This window comes from Drosophila elegans, unplaced genomic scaffold (assembly GCF_018152505.1).
Source record: "Drosophila elegans isolate 14027-0461.03 unplaced genomic scaffold, ASM1815250v1 contig_684, whole genome shotgun sequence".
NCBI classification, from domain to species: domain Eukaryota; kingdom Metazoa; phylum Arthropoda; class Insecta; order Diptera; family Drosophilidae; genus Drosophila; species Drosophila elegans.
In genome coordinates this window covers 447,174-464,572 of record NW_024546041.1, presented here as the reverse complement: position 1 = coordinate 464,572, position 17,399 = coordinate 447,174, and the positions used below count along the sequence as shown (strand labels likewise).

The 17,399-nt window shown below is 40.5% G+C and overlaps 1 protein-coding gene across 5 annotated transcripts in view; it reads right to left on the bottom strand.

Annotated features, from left to right (window-relative positions):
• LOC108134542 overlaps positions 1 to 14,803 on the bottom strand; it is a 313,008-nt gene extending 298,205 nt beyond the window's left edge. For all 5 annotated transcript variants that reach the window (XR_005977798.1, XR_005977800.1, XR_005977802.1 and 2 more), the window contains exon 1: positions 14,460 to 14,803. The gene's annotated coding sequence lies outside the window, so the exon portion shown is untranslated. The remainder of the gene's footprint in view (positions 1 to 14,459) is intronic.
• Between the last annotated feature and the right edge of the window lie 2,596 nt (positions 14,804 to 17,399).

Here is a 17,399-nt window from a genome sequence, read left to right as displayed (position 1 = left end):
ATGCGCATCGACGTCCGCTCGGTGGTAGTCAAAGTCCCGGGGTTACCTGCAGAGGGACCCTACACGTCGACGAACCGCCATCCCCGCCTCTGCCCCCGGCGTTGGAAAACAGCAGAGTGATAGATCCCGACGTTGATGTCGAGAAGGCAGTCGGCGAGAGGATAGCACAACCGAGGACCCCGCCCCGACGTACTGTAGTGCCCCCCGTGTCGGTTTCTCTAGGGGTTCAGACATCCCCAGTCGTGGAGCGGGTCAAGGAGACGAAAATGTCTAGCCAGAGTACCCAGACCTCTCCGGCTAACCAAGTTCGGGTACAGGAGGTAGAACCCGTACAGGAAGCGGGACTCCCCGAACCCAGGGTCATAACATCAGACTCCCCGGATCCCGTATACCTGGCGGGATTCGAACTGATCTCCGACAGCGAGGACGACGAAGGGGAAAGGCCACTATTCCGCCGGTGCTTCCAGACGTCGCCGCAGCAGGATCCGCGGGACGTGGACACCTCGGCCAGATCTCGGCCAGATTATCCCTATCGAGGCGACGCTGGACAGCGGTGGGACGGGGCCGTAGATCCCCAGCACTTCCCCAGCTGTGCTCATCCAATCGACCAGCTGACCGAGTGGGAAGATCGCTTGCTGGACCAGGTCCTAATGGATATTTCGGAGATCGATTCGACCGAATCCGCCGCTAGGAATACCCCACCGAATGCCACGACGACGGACGGCGTAGAAGCCGTATCGAATTCCGCACTGAAGTTGACGGAACCCACAGGAGGGGAGGACGACCTCTGCCCGTTGCCGGAGGGCTGGATTGGTGGTAACGGTTTACGTTACCTACCCAGGCGTATCGTCCAGGAGATCGAGAGGAAGGTAGCGACCCGGGCCGGCCGCGGACGCCGAGTCCGTATAGCCATAGGAGGTGACGGACTCCGCTTCATCGTCACCATCAAGAGCGACGGGCGCCTCTTTATCGCGCCGCGGGAAGAAAGGGGGGGGTGTAACGTACACACTTAGGTGTACGATACAATTTTTGAATAATAATATGTAAGGTTATAGGTATAAGCGACTGACCGTGAATATTAAATATTTAGTTAGTAGTATGTAAGTTATAGTTATATATAGTGACACATAATGAATAATAAATTTTAAGTTGAGATTGAATATTAAGCTAAGTTCCGAACCCGAGTGGCAACGCCAGCAGATTTTTAGTGGGTAAGGAAAAATACTAGAAATTAAGAAATATACTAGAAATCCCGAAAGCGGGAAAAGGAGAGCGTGGGGAAGGTGGTCTCACACCGATCGAGCAGGCGGTCTCTCGTGCCGGAAAAGTAGAACGGAGCGGACGCGCCTCCCTTAACTCGCTTGCCGGATAATTCGAGTTACGCCTCGACCGCGCGAAGGCACGCGGTTAGTGAAGAAGTGGACTAGTGATTGTTTTGAGGTTAGTGTATGCAAAATTCCTATCCGTCAAACAAAGACGGTGTAGCGGACTCGTAGGAAGACAGTAGATAAATAAAAAGATAATAATAATAATAATAAAATAGAATAATAAAACAAAGTAAATTCCATGATCGTGATTCTTTTTATTTATAGTAGCCTAGCCTAGCCTACCCTTCCTCGTAGTGCATGTGGCCTGTACGTGGACATCCGTCCCGTCTGGTCTAGTACCCTAACCTCCCCCCTCGTAGTGCATGGGGCCTGTACGTGGACATCCGTCCCGTCCGGTCTAGTATCCTAACCTCACTCCCCGTAGTATTTGGGACCTGTACGTGGACACCCGGCCCGTCTGGTCCAGTACCTTGGTTCCCCACATCGTAGCATTTGAGACCCGACGTGGACACCCATCCCGTTCGGTCTAGTACCTTAGATTCCCCTCCTCGTAGTGCATGTGACCTGTACGTGGACACCCGGCCCGTCTGGTCTAGTACCCTAGCTAGCATTTGAGACCCGACGAGGACACCCATCCCGTTCGGTCTAGTACCTTAGATTCCCCTCCTCGTAGTGCATGTGACCTGTACGTGGACACCCGGCCCGTCTGGTCTAGTACTCTAGCTTTCCTCCTCGTAGCGCATGCGACCGACACGCGGACACCCGGCCCGTCTGGTCTAGTACCCTAGCTTTCCTCCTCGTAGCGCATGCGACCGGCACGTGGACACCCGGCCCGTCTGGTCTAGTACAATAGCTTTTCTCTTCGTAGTGCATGTGACCTGCGCGCGGACATCATTTCCGACTGGTCAATCGTACCGCCATCCTTTCTCCTCCAATCCCCCCCTCGTGTCCGACAAATCCTATCCGGCTTGGCCTCGCCCGAAGGTCCAGCCCGGTGGATTTTTGGCATCCGATACGTCGAGAACGACTTGCGCGCGACGCAACCTCCCCGGCCGTACTCTCGCGAAATAGTATCCTAGCTTGGCCTCGTCTGAAGGTCTAGCCCGGTGAAGTTTTGGCCTGCGACACGCGGAAAGCGACTTACAACCGCTTAAGACTACAACTGATAATACTTCTGAATCTGCTGCTTTTAAGATTTTAAGTTCTCCTATTCCGTCTTTTCGCCTTTTCGCCGTGACGGAAATTTTTCGGGAGAGCTTGATACTCTTTTTGCGCTCTTAACCTTCTTTCTTCCTAAGGGTGTTTCACTTCCGGGTTTTATATATCTCCCTTTTTTTGTACGGGGAATATTCTCCCGCTTTGCAACTCATGGAATTAAAGGTAGACGTAAACTTAGGAATATTTGCGGTTTGTTAAAGATGCTGAGCGTTTTGTCGCTGGGTTCCTTCTTTTCTGCCTGGCTTAGGGTAATTCGTTTAAATTTAATTGGCTTCTATGGCAGACTCCGGATACAGTTAGCAGACCACCAGCGTGTTGACAAAAATGGGACTAAGCGCCAAGACTAAACTCACCAAAAAACACTTTTTAACTTCTTACTGCCTTGACCAGAACTTCACACCAATAACCTTACTCGGCGTTGAGTTTTTCACCAAAATATCTTTTCTGCTTAGTTTTTTATTCTCCCTCTCTTTCTCTTGGCAGCCGCAAATTTAAAATTGTTTATGATGAGTTTTGAATTTCACACTGACTTTTCGATTTCACGCTCTAGGGTTAAAAAAAATGAACTAGTTTGCTGGACTGCCAAGATGGGAAAGACTGTGGCAATCCCTCTACACCGGGCGGAAACCTCCTCCGCCGCCTAGGGCCTCTTAGGGTCATAGTCGACCAGTGACACTTGCCTCTGTTGCATTTAGCGCCCCGATTCACCAGCTACCTAGACACCCTCTTTAGCTATGGCGACTGCTATCCGATACTCCCACCTAGGTCTGCTCGCCTATAGGTGGCGCCAAGTATCTTGTATGGTCACAGGTATTGGTGGTGTTATTATTTTATTAATATATGTTTTGGGTTTTACCATAAGGAGTTACAAAGCGTGCGTGCAGCTTAGCCGAGAACCGGAAGAAGAGAGCGATAGAGATGTGTTTCTTACAACATATCGATCAGATATATAACAATAAATATCGTAGCTAAGTTCTTAGTTTACAGCTTTTCCGCTAGATGGTATTTAAACTTGGGCCGCCACAGTACTCACTCTCCAGTGACGACGTCACAATACTTTGAATTGTACTCGCTTCCTCTGGTAGGTTCGTGGCTGTACAGCGATCTCAGGTTGAGCATTCTGTATCGGTTTTAGCTAAAAAGGCCGGTTTTGTTCGATCGACGGAGACCGCTACTTCCTTGCCGTTGACATTTAATGTGAAAACTCGGTCATTGTTGCGATAAACGACTTCAAAAGGTCCTGAATAAGGCGGTTCCAATGGTAGTTTGAAGGCATCGGTCCGAATAAATACATAAGAGCATTTGTCTATTTCTTTTAGGCGGAACATTTTTTCGTTGCTTCGGCGATGCGGAAGGACCCAGTTGTGTTCTGCTTTCTTCGTTGCATTTGCTCTGCGGTTGCGCACTGCTTGCTCCGTCGTTTTGGTGCTGTGCAATGGCCGGTTGTACAGTGCTTCGTCGTGTCGCGTCGTTGCTTTGCGTTTCAGTTCATGGGCCACATGAAAAAGTTGTATTTATTGCATCATACATACCACCTTACAGCGACTACAGCCTCTATGAGGCATATTTGGATAACATTTCATGCGTTCATCAAGGGCTACTGGATACCGATCATATCTGCGTACTTTAACCTAGGTTCCCTTGTGTGGGTGCAGAGTCCCCACTCTTCTAATTTAATTTCCAGCAGCGTTCACTTACCACATGAGATCCTATTAATTGATGAATTTTTCAGTATGGGCTTAACCCAGATAAACACAATCTTTAACTGTTTAAATAGATTATTGGATCTAGTTTTTGTTATTTCGAAATGCGATGTTCATCATATGCCATTGCTTTTAATTTTAAAATGTATACTTTTGAGCATGAAATACCCCAAGTTCCATTTTACACATTTAATGAAAATAATCTACTCGCTGTTCGTAATGATATAATAACTGTTAATTGGTCTTCAGTTTTTTCGCATGCTAGTGTTGATGATTGCTAATTAAAATTTCTTAAAATTATTTCTAATATTCTCAGAAGAAATTGGCCCCTGAAGGTACGGAGTACTTATAGGCTGCCATGGTACACAAGTGGTCTAAAAAAACATAAAAACCTTCGTAATAAGTTTTAAAAACGATACCTGGCAACTCGTAACTCTCTTGACTGGGAACGATACAGGCAGCACAAGCGGGAGTTTGAATTTTTAAATAAATGTACAACCAAAACATTATCAATGTTGAGAATGGTCTTAAACAAAATCCTAAAACTTTCTGAAGGTTTGTTGATTCAAAAAAGAATTTGTCTTCTATACCTTCTTCTATGACTATGGATAACATTACTGTTTCCTCTGAGCTGGGTGTGGCAAATCTTTTCGCAAAATTTTTTAATTCTAACTTCGAACCTCTTAGTGATTGGAACCATCTAGAGACAGGGGGTGTTTTATTAAAAAATGGAAAGAAGCCACGGTTACACCAATTCATAAATCGGGTAGTAAATGCCTTATCATTAACTATCGACCCATTGCCATTGAGTAACATATCTAAACTTTTTGAGCGGATTATCACCAAGCATGTTTCCTTTCTAGTGAAGCCCTACATTTCGCCCAATCAGCATAGGTTTATGTCCGGTAGATCTACTACCTCAAATTTAGCTGTTTTTTGTAATTATTGGGGTTCGGAACTCTTTCCAGTGGTGATCTGCGCCGACGAAGTTGGTGGCGTTGTCGCACCACACCTTCTCCGGAATCCCGCGACGACTCGCGAACCTTTGAAATGCCAACAAGAACGCATCAGTGGTTAGGTCAGACACTAATTATAAGTGGACTACTTTGGACGCAAAACACACGAACAAGGCCACGTACGACTTGTACGGTGGCTTACCACGGATACGATACGTTGTGCTGAGGGGACCACAACCCATCAAATATTGCACTGGCGGAGAGCTCGAAGTCTATCTGCTGGCAAGTTTCCCATAATTTGCGTCAAGAGTTGCGGCTTGCAGCGAGAGCAGCGCATGCACAACCGAACTGTTTGTCGGCAGACTTTTTGAGCATTAACTAGCCATATTTTCTCGCGTAATTCGTAACGTGCAGGTATGACACAAAGGATCGTACGAACTGTGAGCTTTTGGCCAGCAACAACGGGATTGGCTTCGTACGGGATAGGAGCATTCAATAACCGACCCCCAACTCGTAGCAATGTCGAGGAGCACCAATATAATAGCCTGATTCCATTGGCGCATTAAAACGCATTTAGTCAAATGCGCATTTATTTACACAGGGAATCCCAAAAGGCTAAATGCCGCATTTGAAATAAATGCGATTTTTAAATGCGATTAAAAACCATTCACCCAGAACGTTTTTAGAAAAAATACCGGAAAAATACCGATGTTTAACGATATTTTGTTCGTGCCACCACTACAACAGCTGTTTTCCATAAGCAAGGTTGGCGCAATTTTTGATGTCTTTTGAATATAAAATCTATTTTGTATAAAAATGACTGAAACCTAGAGCGCACGTTGCAAATTCTGCTTGCACTACCACAATGCATTACTGATGGATCTGTGGCAAGAAATAACTCCCACATATACGGGGATCCTTGCCCTTTTTAGAAACTGTAGTGGTCTCCATTGGTCCAAACTCGTCATAATAACGCAATCAGCTTGTCTTCCTTGTCGTCCAAGTTGGCAAATGCCTCGGTCGCATTATGGATGTCCTGCTGAGCATTACAGAGTTTAGTAAACTCACTAATGTTCATTAATTTTAATTAATTTCTTTTGGATTTGCCAAAATTCAAAAGTAAACAAGCCCAGATCAGCTGTTCGTGCCACTTACATGTCGGAGTAGCATTAACTAAATGCTAATGCGCCAAAGGCATCAGGATCATTTAAAAAGTCCACTAATGCGGCAATGGAATCAGGCTATAATTTATTTTCATGAAGAAAAGGGTTTAGCTTAATTCACGAAATCCAGTTCTCTTGGCGAAATACTTTTTTCAAAGGGTTTCGACACTTTTCTGCGCCTTTGAATAAAACGAAAAACCCACACGAACACTCTCAGAAGCTTCAGGTGCGACGAAAAGGACTCTATTTTATGAAGCAAATAATTTGGCTCTGGGCTGACCACGAGAGCTAGTGGCGATTTGCGGCTCCATCGACATAACATCAGTCGGCAGTTCGAAATGTTTGTTTACAGGCCAATTATTTTGTGAGTCTAGCAAGAACGAAGACCCACCGAACCAAATGGACGTTGTAAGCTCCTCTACGTCACATCCTCGGGACAGTGTCTGCTGGGTTGACTTTCGTGGGAACGTGTCTCCAAATTGCTTTCTCCGACCACTCCTGAATTTCTGCAACCCGGTTCGAAACAAAAACCGACAACGACGAGGGATGGGTTTTAATCCAGTGTAAAGTTATCTCGGAGTCTGTCCACAGGAAAACATTCTTGATGGGACATTCCTGACACGATTATAGAGATCTGCTAAAAGGTGAGCTACACACAGCTCAAAGCGAGGCAAAGTTTTCGTCTTGAGGCACTTTCTTGAGACACTTTCAAACCTTCAGCAGTTTGAAACCATGTATTTGAAGCGGGACTTGTGGATCTGTGTTGACGAATCGCGATACCTTAATTTTCGGCAGCTGCAGAAGCGTCGCTTTAAACGTCTCCCATGATGTAAGCAACTGCACAGTTCCTGCAACAACATTTGTGACCAAAGGACACAAGAGGCCAAATGGGTCGAAAAGTCGAGCAGTCACCGACAAAATATTTTACTTTGTCGCGCGAAGATCCAGGAAAGAGCCATCCAACCGAAATTGAAAGTAATCTTTTACCGGTAACCAAACCAAGCCAAGGGTCTTAGTTACGTCTGCCATAAGTGGCATTACAGCGCTATCAGATGCGGATGACTCTGGGCAGTTTGAAAACCACTTTGCCAATTCAAAACCTGCCTCTTGCAAGACCTGAGAAACTTCGTCTCGAAGGCTTTGCAGGTCCTCAACGCATCCGGCGCCAGTCAACAAATCGTCAACATAAAAATCATTCTGAATAACCTTTGCGGCTTTTGGATGAGTTGCTTGCGCCATCTCTCCTAGCCAAATTAAACACCGAATCGCCAAAAAGGGTGCTGGCGAAGTTCCATATGTAACGGTGTTTAACTTAAAGATTTTCAGGGACTCAGAAGGATCTCGTCTCCATACTATGAGCTGGAAGTTTCGATCAGCTTCGTCCACCATCACTTGGCGATACATCTTTTTGACGTCGGTCGCAAGGGCAAACTTATGCAATCTAAACCGAACCAGAGTCGAGTACAGCTCCTCTTGGATAGTTGGGCCTACCATCAATATGTCATTCTATGCTACCAGCGTGGAAGTGCGGCTCGATCCATCGAAAACTACCCTCAACTTAGTTGAAGTACTTTGTGGCCGTAGAGCATTGGTGAGAAATATTTTTCATAATTCAAAAATCGGACGACAACTGGCTGTTCTCTACTCTCGCCTTCACAATCGTGTGTATTTTTAGAACCAGAGTCGAGCAATGCTCGAGCTAATACAAAGTCGCCACATTTGGTTTGAACGCTCACAACAGCAGTTGCAAGAATAACTCGATCCGATGCATTTGCATGCAAAACATGCGACGTGGATGGAGACTCCTCCAACGCGAGCTTTGCGTTTGGGGAATATATGTGTAGCAAAGTGTGATGTGAGGAATTGCACGCTCTACAAATGTTCGATTTGCATTTTTTGACCGTGTGACCCTTTCTTAAGCAGTTAATGCTTAAGGGTGTTCTTTTAGCGAAATCGAATTTTTACTGTGAAGGAAGCGAATATAATCTAACTGTTCTTCCCATTTTCTTTTAGTTCCTGCATCGACCTTGCTCATTACCAGATGTATTAAAATAGCATTAGTCATCCCCAATAGAGGACAAGGAGTCATACAAGGCTGTGACCGTGTCGATTAGGGTTCTCAAGGCTGTAGCTGAAGGCTGAAAAATATTTTGCAAATTATAATGTGTCGATATGTTGTCGACAAAAATTTGACAATTATTATCGTACACCCGCTTCAGGCTAGCAAGGGCTTTGGAATAATTTTCCGTAGTGACTTGAAAGGCCCTAACTGTTCCTAAAGCGTCTCCAGCTAAACACGAATTTAAATTATTGAATTTACCAATATCGTGTAAAGTAACGTCTTTCTCAACGAAAGTTTCAAACTGGCGTATACAATTTTTAAATTCGGAGTGTTTTCCGCTAAACGTTGGAAGAACGACGCTCGACAGGCGGCATTGAGACTGACGAATTGATTTGCCGGCGAAGCGGGTTTCTCGATAATATTTTGTTTGGATTTATTTTTAAATCGAAATCAGCAATGACACTGTCAATACGTCCTTCTCTTCCAACTCTTCGCGGTATACATCTTTTGTATCTTTCACTTCTATTTGGTTTTGAAAAATTGAAGCATTTTCAATGTGCGTATTTAAAATCTCTAATCGACTCTCAAGCTCAACCGGATTCACAGAGAATATAGTTTCTTTTGAATGGCGATACGTTCGGTTAATATTTTTCATGCAACCATCTCGTTGGTGTTTAAGCTCTTCGATATCCTTGGTTGCCATTGCGTTCATTTGTATTTATTTTGTTAATATCGAAGAGGTGTTAAATATTTATTTTTTTTTATCAAAATTATTTATTTGTTAAATGCTCTAAAAAAATCAACGAGTAATATACCGATCGCACGCGGTGTAGCGGAGCTAAGTGCCGAGAGAAGTAAAGCAAAAAATATTTAAATAGGGTTTTTATATTTTTTATATAAACCCTGCGACAGTATTATGCCGCACGCACGCACTGTAGGGGAGCTAACGCTCAAGCTCAAGCGTACCGAAAAAAGCCAACAAACGATTAAGCGGACCGAAAATTGAACTCCTGCAGCGATTGAGAACGAAATCGACCAAAGATAACTCGATATAGCGGCAGCGGTCTCGGTGTGCTTGTGTATGTGTACGCGGCTAGCGGCTCTTCCTAGGCAAATGCTAACGGAGAATGATACACTGACCGATAACAAAGGGCAACGAATATATAAGCCTGATGCCGAAAGGCGTGAAAAAAATTATGAAAATCGCGGGAAAATTGTAAAAAGCGAGGGAAAATTCTGAAAAGCGCTGGAAAATGTTCAGGCGAACTGCGACGGAAGTTTTTGCCGCTTATTTTTGAGAACTACACTTTTCACGATTTGCACTTTTTTCCAGTTATTTTATTTATACCCTAAATTGGTGCTCACTGCGACGAAAATTGGGGGAATTAAGATTGCACTAATTGGGTCGACGACGAGGATTCTATTTGCTTGTTTATAGGCCAAAGCGATTCACATTTAATTCGAACTATATTATGTTTAATGCAGAATTTTGTTTGTTATTACATGTAAATTTTTTTTCTGGGTTAGAATAATGCTCACTATCTACCGATTGTTAAAAGATGGGCCAAAACACAATTAACAAAACGCCACAGATTAACTTTAAACTTTTAGCACTCTATACCGACTTGATAATTGAAAAAAAATTGGTAATTGGTTGTACTGCGATCACGTCGGGGTCACCATGAAAATTTAATACTATTTTGTATAATAATAATTTGTGTAAAACTTGTGCGAAAATGCGACGAGTGATGTGGAGTGGTTACAATGAGGTTCAAATGATCACTAAATTTAATATTCCAATAATTTCTCTCTCGCAAGCAGCGATCAAAAACAAAAATTTAAGTTATTGTTTAATGAGAAAAATAGTGTCGATAAATAAATAATATTAATTTTTAATATGAATTTGCTAAGCGTTTATAAATAAATAAGTAAAAAATCAAACTTTTAGAAACTTTGCACATTCTATTTTTTTTTTGCAATAATACATAGGTATAGTGTTAGAAATATTATTTTTATTTCAATCGGAATTATACCGGTACTCGCAACTTGTATTGGTTGCGGGAACGTAACCGAAGCCGGAATAAAAAATATGTACCAAAACCGTAATCGAAATAGTTATATTGGTTGTAACCGTTCGGTTTTAATCCCCTCGATCAACCCAATGTTAACATAGAAAATATTTTATTATACCAAACTTATCGTCATGAGAAGAGATGCGAAAAAATCGATGTCAGCATCGATACTATCGATTATTTTGGTTTCGGTAAGACATATAGATTTAGTTTTCCAATCGGCGATGTACCGATGGAGTTTGTAAAGGAGGGTTCTCCTTCCTACCTTGCACTACTGAGTCGGATCATATCTTTAGTAAGTTTAGGACAAACGCGCCGCTCTCAAGACGAAAACAGCTGACAGACCTATTTTTGCCAGAAAAAATCTTTAGGACTTTAAAAATGTAATTTTTTTATGTTTTGTATGAATATTAATGAATCTCAACGTTTTGTTACAAAATGCCAAGAATATTATATTATTTTTTTAAAAGAAACATTTTTTCGGAACAGACATTTTTTTGTTTAATCGATTTACCAGTGTAACCCACGACAAAAAAGTAAATTTCTGAATTTTTGTTAAAGAAAGTATCAAACAGAATGTTTTGAAACTTTTTGCACATAATAAGGTACGTTTTCAATTTAATATTTACAAAAATACTAAAAAATAACGGGACTATGGGCTGTCTGCCGAGGCTCCAAAAAAAAGTACTAACTACTGACATTATTCATGTCGTTTGAGTGGCTGATATCGAAAAATTCGAATACATTGACCTACGATCTTTAAAAAGTATCAAATAGTAACAAAATAGCATTGGTTTGAAAAAAAGTCGTTTAGTCGTTAAGATGATTGAGTGTGAAAACGATCGGTCAACTTTTCTTTCTTTCTTTTTTTATATTTGTGTTAATACCTCTATTAAAAGAATGCCAGGTTTAATTTCAATGTATTTTGAACAAAAAAGAAGATGGTCTCTCTAAGAAAAAAGTGAAGCCATGCCGGTCGCAGAAAATATAAGAAACACAAATAAAAGTTTATAATGAATTAAAAAGTCTTGAATATTATTTAACAAAGTGGTCCTTCGAGCCGGATCGATAATTCAACACTAACACCTTGAAATACAGTCCATAACAACACTACAAATCAAAAATGTGGAAATGAATTCAGCAGCAAATTAACAACATTGATTCGTGGAAATCACAATCTTTTCGGAAACCTTGATACACATGCGGGAAATAGGGAAGGAAATCAGTTTAAACACGTTGTGACGAGTCTGTGCCTTCTTTGACATAAGTGTGTTTTTAGTAGAAGCCATTACGTTTGTCGCCACGGAAGACACTGAGGGGTCCGAAGTATCAGTTCTGACAAAAAAATTGGTGATTTTGATGGAAATCAAACGCAAACTTGCGGAATCAGAAAACAACCCTTCTTCCCACAAAAAAGATGAGTTGGCTAAAATGCGTGAAACTTCTTTTTGCAAAAAAAGATGCACAGGTCAGTAAAATAAATGTTCTAAAAGCTAAATCTGTTCATCCAGAGTATTCTATCCGATCCAACATCTCCATTCGATCAGAGATTCAAAATCAGGAAGAGCGCGCGCGCGTTCATCGGATTGGATACGTCATCAACAGAGCCAAGATCAGCATCCCTTACACAACTTTGAAGAAACTAAGGATTTAAACCGATCATCTACAACAATGATAGCAAAAATACTAGCTCGGCAAAATTTTAGCGGACAGAAATTGCAGTTTGATGGGACATCTGAACATTGTGGGTTTTCGAATAAAAAAAATGTTCAAACTCTCAAAAGCCCTTACAGGTGCGGCAAGAGCAAAAGTAGAGATGCTGCTTATCTCTGCTAAAGAGCCAAGTAGAATTATATCTATTCTAAACAAAGTATATGATGGTCCTGAAAACATTGCACTGGAATTAACAACAAAAGCCCACAAAATTAAGGAAGTAACAGAGCTCTCATACTTTGAAGAATTTAATTGCAACATTCAAAACATTTGCGCTGGGTTAGAATTCACAGACAGAAAGCTAGTCGACACCCATAGGATTTTGGAAATGGCGGTTGGAAAGCTATCAAAGATATTGGGACACATTTTTGAAAGAGAGAAATATACGAGCTTCATTTAGCACATTTCAAAATTTAGTCAATTGGTCGCAAAAACAATCTGAGTAAAGACGTGCTCTTACCAAATACAACATATTTTCAAAACCAGACGTAAAAAAAGCATAAGGACATGGCCAACCGACACAAAGTGTGATATTGTTGTCTGAAGTACCATAAAAGTCCATGCAACGAAAGACAGCAGTGTAAAATCGATAACTGCGAGAAATTCCATGACAAGTTACTTCTCAAACGGCCTATTACAAATGTCGCACAAAACATAACCGGATGTGTTTCGGAATCCAAAAAAGAAGCCAAAAAAGAAGCCTTGGACAGGAGGAGTGTACAAAATCAGTTAGTATAACTTTTAGTGCGTGCTGTGGTAATAAATACCATCTAGAAGATGTATTGCTAATCAATGATTTAAAAATTCGATCGCATAAAATAAGTTACAAGTAATAAACAAAACTCGTTTCCAAAAATCTCGTTCTAAATAATCTGCAGGACAAGCAAAGCATGCTTCTGATTGGTCAACGACTTGCTAATTTGATCAGTACTAGAGGTATTATCAACGAAGACGGGATTCGCCCGATGTTATCTAAAACCAAGCTGGGTTGGGTAAGCTGACCAGTCCAAATTGAATCAAAAGGAGCGAATTTTACTTGGTGCCAAATAAGCGATGAAAACCTTTAGCAGATGATCAGACAGCAGTTTAACATTGAACATTTCGGAGTGTGTGTTGTTAAGTAAACAAGACACTTTCAGCAAAGGAAAAGTTAGCTATATATAAGGCGGAGTCATCAGTTAATCAAATTGGTAACAATTATGAATTGGGCCTACCATGGAAAAATTAACAAGTCAAACTCCCTGATGGCTATCCAGCGCCTGAAATGCATTGAACGAAAACTATTAAGAGACAAAGATTTAGCAAAAAACTACCAAGATGAAATACACAAATTGTTGGAAAAAGGTTATGCTATTCAGCTAACAGATATGAATGTTTTAAAATCTAAATTATAGTATTTACCTCATTTTGCAGTTGTTAACCCCAGTAAACCTGGTAAGGTCAGACTCGTCTTTGATGCTGCGGCTGAGTGCAATGGAACATCTCTTAACAAGAATCTTCTTAATGGCACAGACTGGTCAACATCGATTGTGGGCATACTGATGAGCTTTCGATTACATCAGGTCGCTGTTGTTGCCAATACTCAAGAAATGTTTGACCAGGTGAATATTAAAGACAACGATACAGCTGCCCAATGCTTTCTTTGGAGGGATTTAAAACAGAACAGACCGATGAATATATACCAAATAAAGGCCATGCCTTTCGGCACAACTTCTTCGTCGTTTTTAGCTCAATTTGTAAAGAATTTCAATGCCAAGAAATTTCAAGAAGAATATCCATAAGTGATGAAGACTATTATTACAAATCATTAGGTTGACGATTATTTGGATTCCAAGCCAAACGCCAGCCTACTTATCAACATAATAAATTCTGTAGTAGACATACATTTAAAAGCAGGATTTGAACTGTGACAATTTCTGTCAAACAGCAAGGAAGTTATGTGTAACATTCCGGACCAAAAGTCATAACCAAGATCGAAACAAAGAAAAGTCTTTGATCCAAAGGTCAATGAAGAAAACACTCAATAAACATTAAAAAGCTTCAAGGCAGTGTCAGTGTTGCGGCAGAGAGCTGGCCAAACAACTCACTGACGGGGGTCGCCCGCGTAGACAACACTGCTTCAAAGCTCAAAACGGAGGTTTGATCGTGAATAAAGTAGGAGTCAATATAATTAAATACATTTTTTTTATATCAAACTTATGGTTAAAACTTGTTCTTATTTATATGTATATAAAATTAATTTACCAGAAGTATATACATCTTGAAGCAGAATTTCACAATCTCCAAAACACATATATGGGTAGATCAAATATGCGTACTGCTCATAAACAAAGCAGTGAAGGATGGTATTAATATTTCGATGTTTAAACTGCCGATTGGTTAATACTTCATTGCACATTCTAGTTAACTTTTCCATTCGTTGATCGAGAGAAATTTTTTCAATAGCTAAATTGTTGTTGTTATAATAAGTTCCCTTGTAAATCGTTCCAAATTTCCCATACTTTAACATTTCTAACAATTTATAGTGGTATATATTGTTGCTCAACATCATAATAATATTACATTATATGTTTTATCTTAACAGCTGCCTGTCAGTGTGACCGCGAAATTATCGATAACAGATATCGATATATTTGTTATATGTACGTCAAGATAGCGTCGGTAAGATACCAGTTATTTCGAAACTGTGGAAAAAGTCAATTCTCATTTTGGTTCCCGTATCAGGTACATGGTCAAATAGTTTTAATGGGGTGTTCTGGTCTAGAAGCCTGAATCTTAGGCATTTTTTAAGTTAGATAAAAGAGATATGAACAAAACTTGTAGCATACAGTTTTTCATATGGCTTATATAAACATTTAAAGAATAACACAATTAAAATAAAATAAAAAATAAAACTCTCAATATTAGCCGAGATACACGCATGTGGAGTGGGGTCATCAAAAAAATCGATGCGTCCTGACTGGCATGATTTCAGCCCTTGTAGAGAAATCAAACAAATTCTTCATTAGTTAAGATGTCGTTTCGGGTTAACCACTTAAAAAAAAATTAAAAATATCAAATCGGTATCGACTTGAAAACCAAAAATGATTTTAATCAATATTTCCGACCTTTTCGAATATTTTTGAAACACTTATAAACAACATTTTTGCAAGTCCGAGGCAGACCCAATAGGGAGAAGTATCAACCAGATATATACCAAATTTCAAGTAAATCGGTTCAGTAGAACTTGAAATATCGTGTCAGCAACCTCAAAAATAGTAGTTTCGAGAAAAACGCGTTTAAAGTTCAGGAAACATAAGTAAAGCCTCGGACGCCACGTCACAAAATCGACTGAATGTCTTACAATAATTCGAAGTTTAAAAATCTTTTAAGGCCAGGTTTTAACAAAAGTTATTGGAAAACAAATTTTTGATTCTATTGAAAAACAAACAAAAATAATTTTAAATAACAAATTCGTAGTTTCCTGCTTGTTTTCGGATCCCCGTTTTCAGTCTTCGCAGCAGAAATCTGATGCAATAGGTCAATAGGTCCAACATCCTTATTAAAGGATTAACATAGACGTATTATCGTATTGGAAGGGAAAACAGTATACAGACGCATATAGCAATGTTCGTTATGCCTACCGCCAACTCAGGATGGATAAGTCTATGATTAATTAGTAAACTTTAATTATTATTATTAATTAAATTTAATTTATTTAATCAGAAGTGTTTGAATTCGATGAACGCTAAAATTATTTGGTGCTCAGATTTGATTGTTGCTTAGTATACGCGGCTGGTTCCTGGTAAAACATGGATTCTGGGATCGGCCTTGCCACAGGACAATGAAAGTGTTATAGCTGCATTAGAAGCTCAAAATCGTGCCTTGTTTAAACTTGTGGAATCAATGAACACCCCGCGAGTGCCATTAACGGAAGTCAAAACGAATTCCATATCATTGCCGAAATTTGACTCTGATAGTGCAATACAGGTTCATTAATATTTACTGAAAACATTATCGAGACCCCGGCAGCGACGTTGATGAACATCTTTAATGGGCGTCCAAATCCCGAATATGGAAGTCGCCTGGTGACGTCGCTCATGTCAATATTCAAATAAAATGAATTGGAAGATCTCATCGTATCCATCGTTTAGACGCACCTATCAAACTTGGATGCTCGCCTTTTAAAGTCAATGTTTAAGGTCTAGCACGGTGGTTTTAAGGGGCATCGGAAACGAACCGGTGTGGAGCACAGTACAGATAATTTGTAATGTTAATATAAACGAACATTTTCTTGAAATATTGTTTCACGTTATTATGGATACTTTTATGAATTTTGATATTCCTATTGGACGAGATATTTTAATTCAAGGCTTCGGAGTTGTAATTGAAGCAAATAAATTTGTTATTTATAAGCCTAAAATGGTACAAGCGCTGTGGTATGAATCAAATCTGGAAAACCGTTTTAATTTTAATAAAGATTTAAGTGGTTTTGATAAAGAAAAATTCAGTGAAATATTAGGAAAATATTCAAAATAATTTATAGTGGGCATTCCACACACACGAGTAACAACAGGGCTGCTTAGCATACGGTCCATTGATCCACATATGTTCAGCGTCGCCCACATAGACTTAGTGAAGAAGAAAAGGCTAATGTTAGGGAAATGATTTATATATAGTTATATAGTTATACGCCATAGTAGTTCCCCTTTTGCTAATCCGATGATGCTGGTCAAGAAGAATAACGGTTAAGATCGTTTATGCGTAGACTACAGGGAACTTAACACAAATACGGTGGCAGATAAATACCCTTAACCACTTGCAGCTGACCAAATTGCCCGTATGAGAGGAGCTAGTTTCTTTTCTTGCTTAGACATGGCTAGTGGCTTTTATCAAATTCTAGTTAACCAGGACTCGGTCGGACGTACGGCATTTGTAACGCCCGAGGGGCAGTATGAATATATCGCCCTGCCATTTGGGTTAAAAAACGCGTCATCGGTGTGTGATGTTATAGTTTACATTGACGACGTTTTGATAGTTGCAGAAACGAAAGATCAGGCAATGGAAAGATTTGATTAAGTCCTTAAAATCTTAATGGAATCCGGATTCTCATTTAACAGACAGTTCATAGGATTGGCTTCCTACTTCAGGCAGTTCGTGCCAAAATTTTCAGAGTTATTAAAACAATTATTTTTACTAAAATTA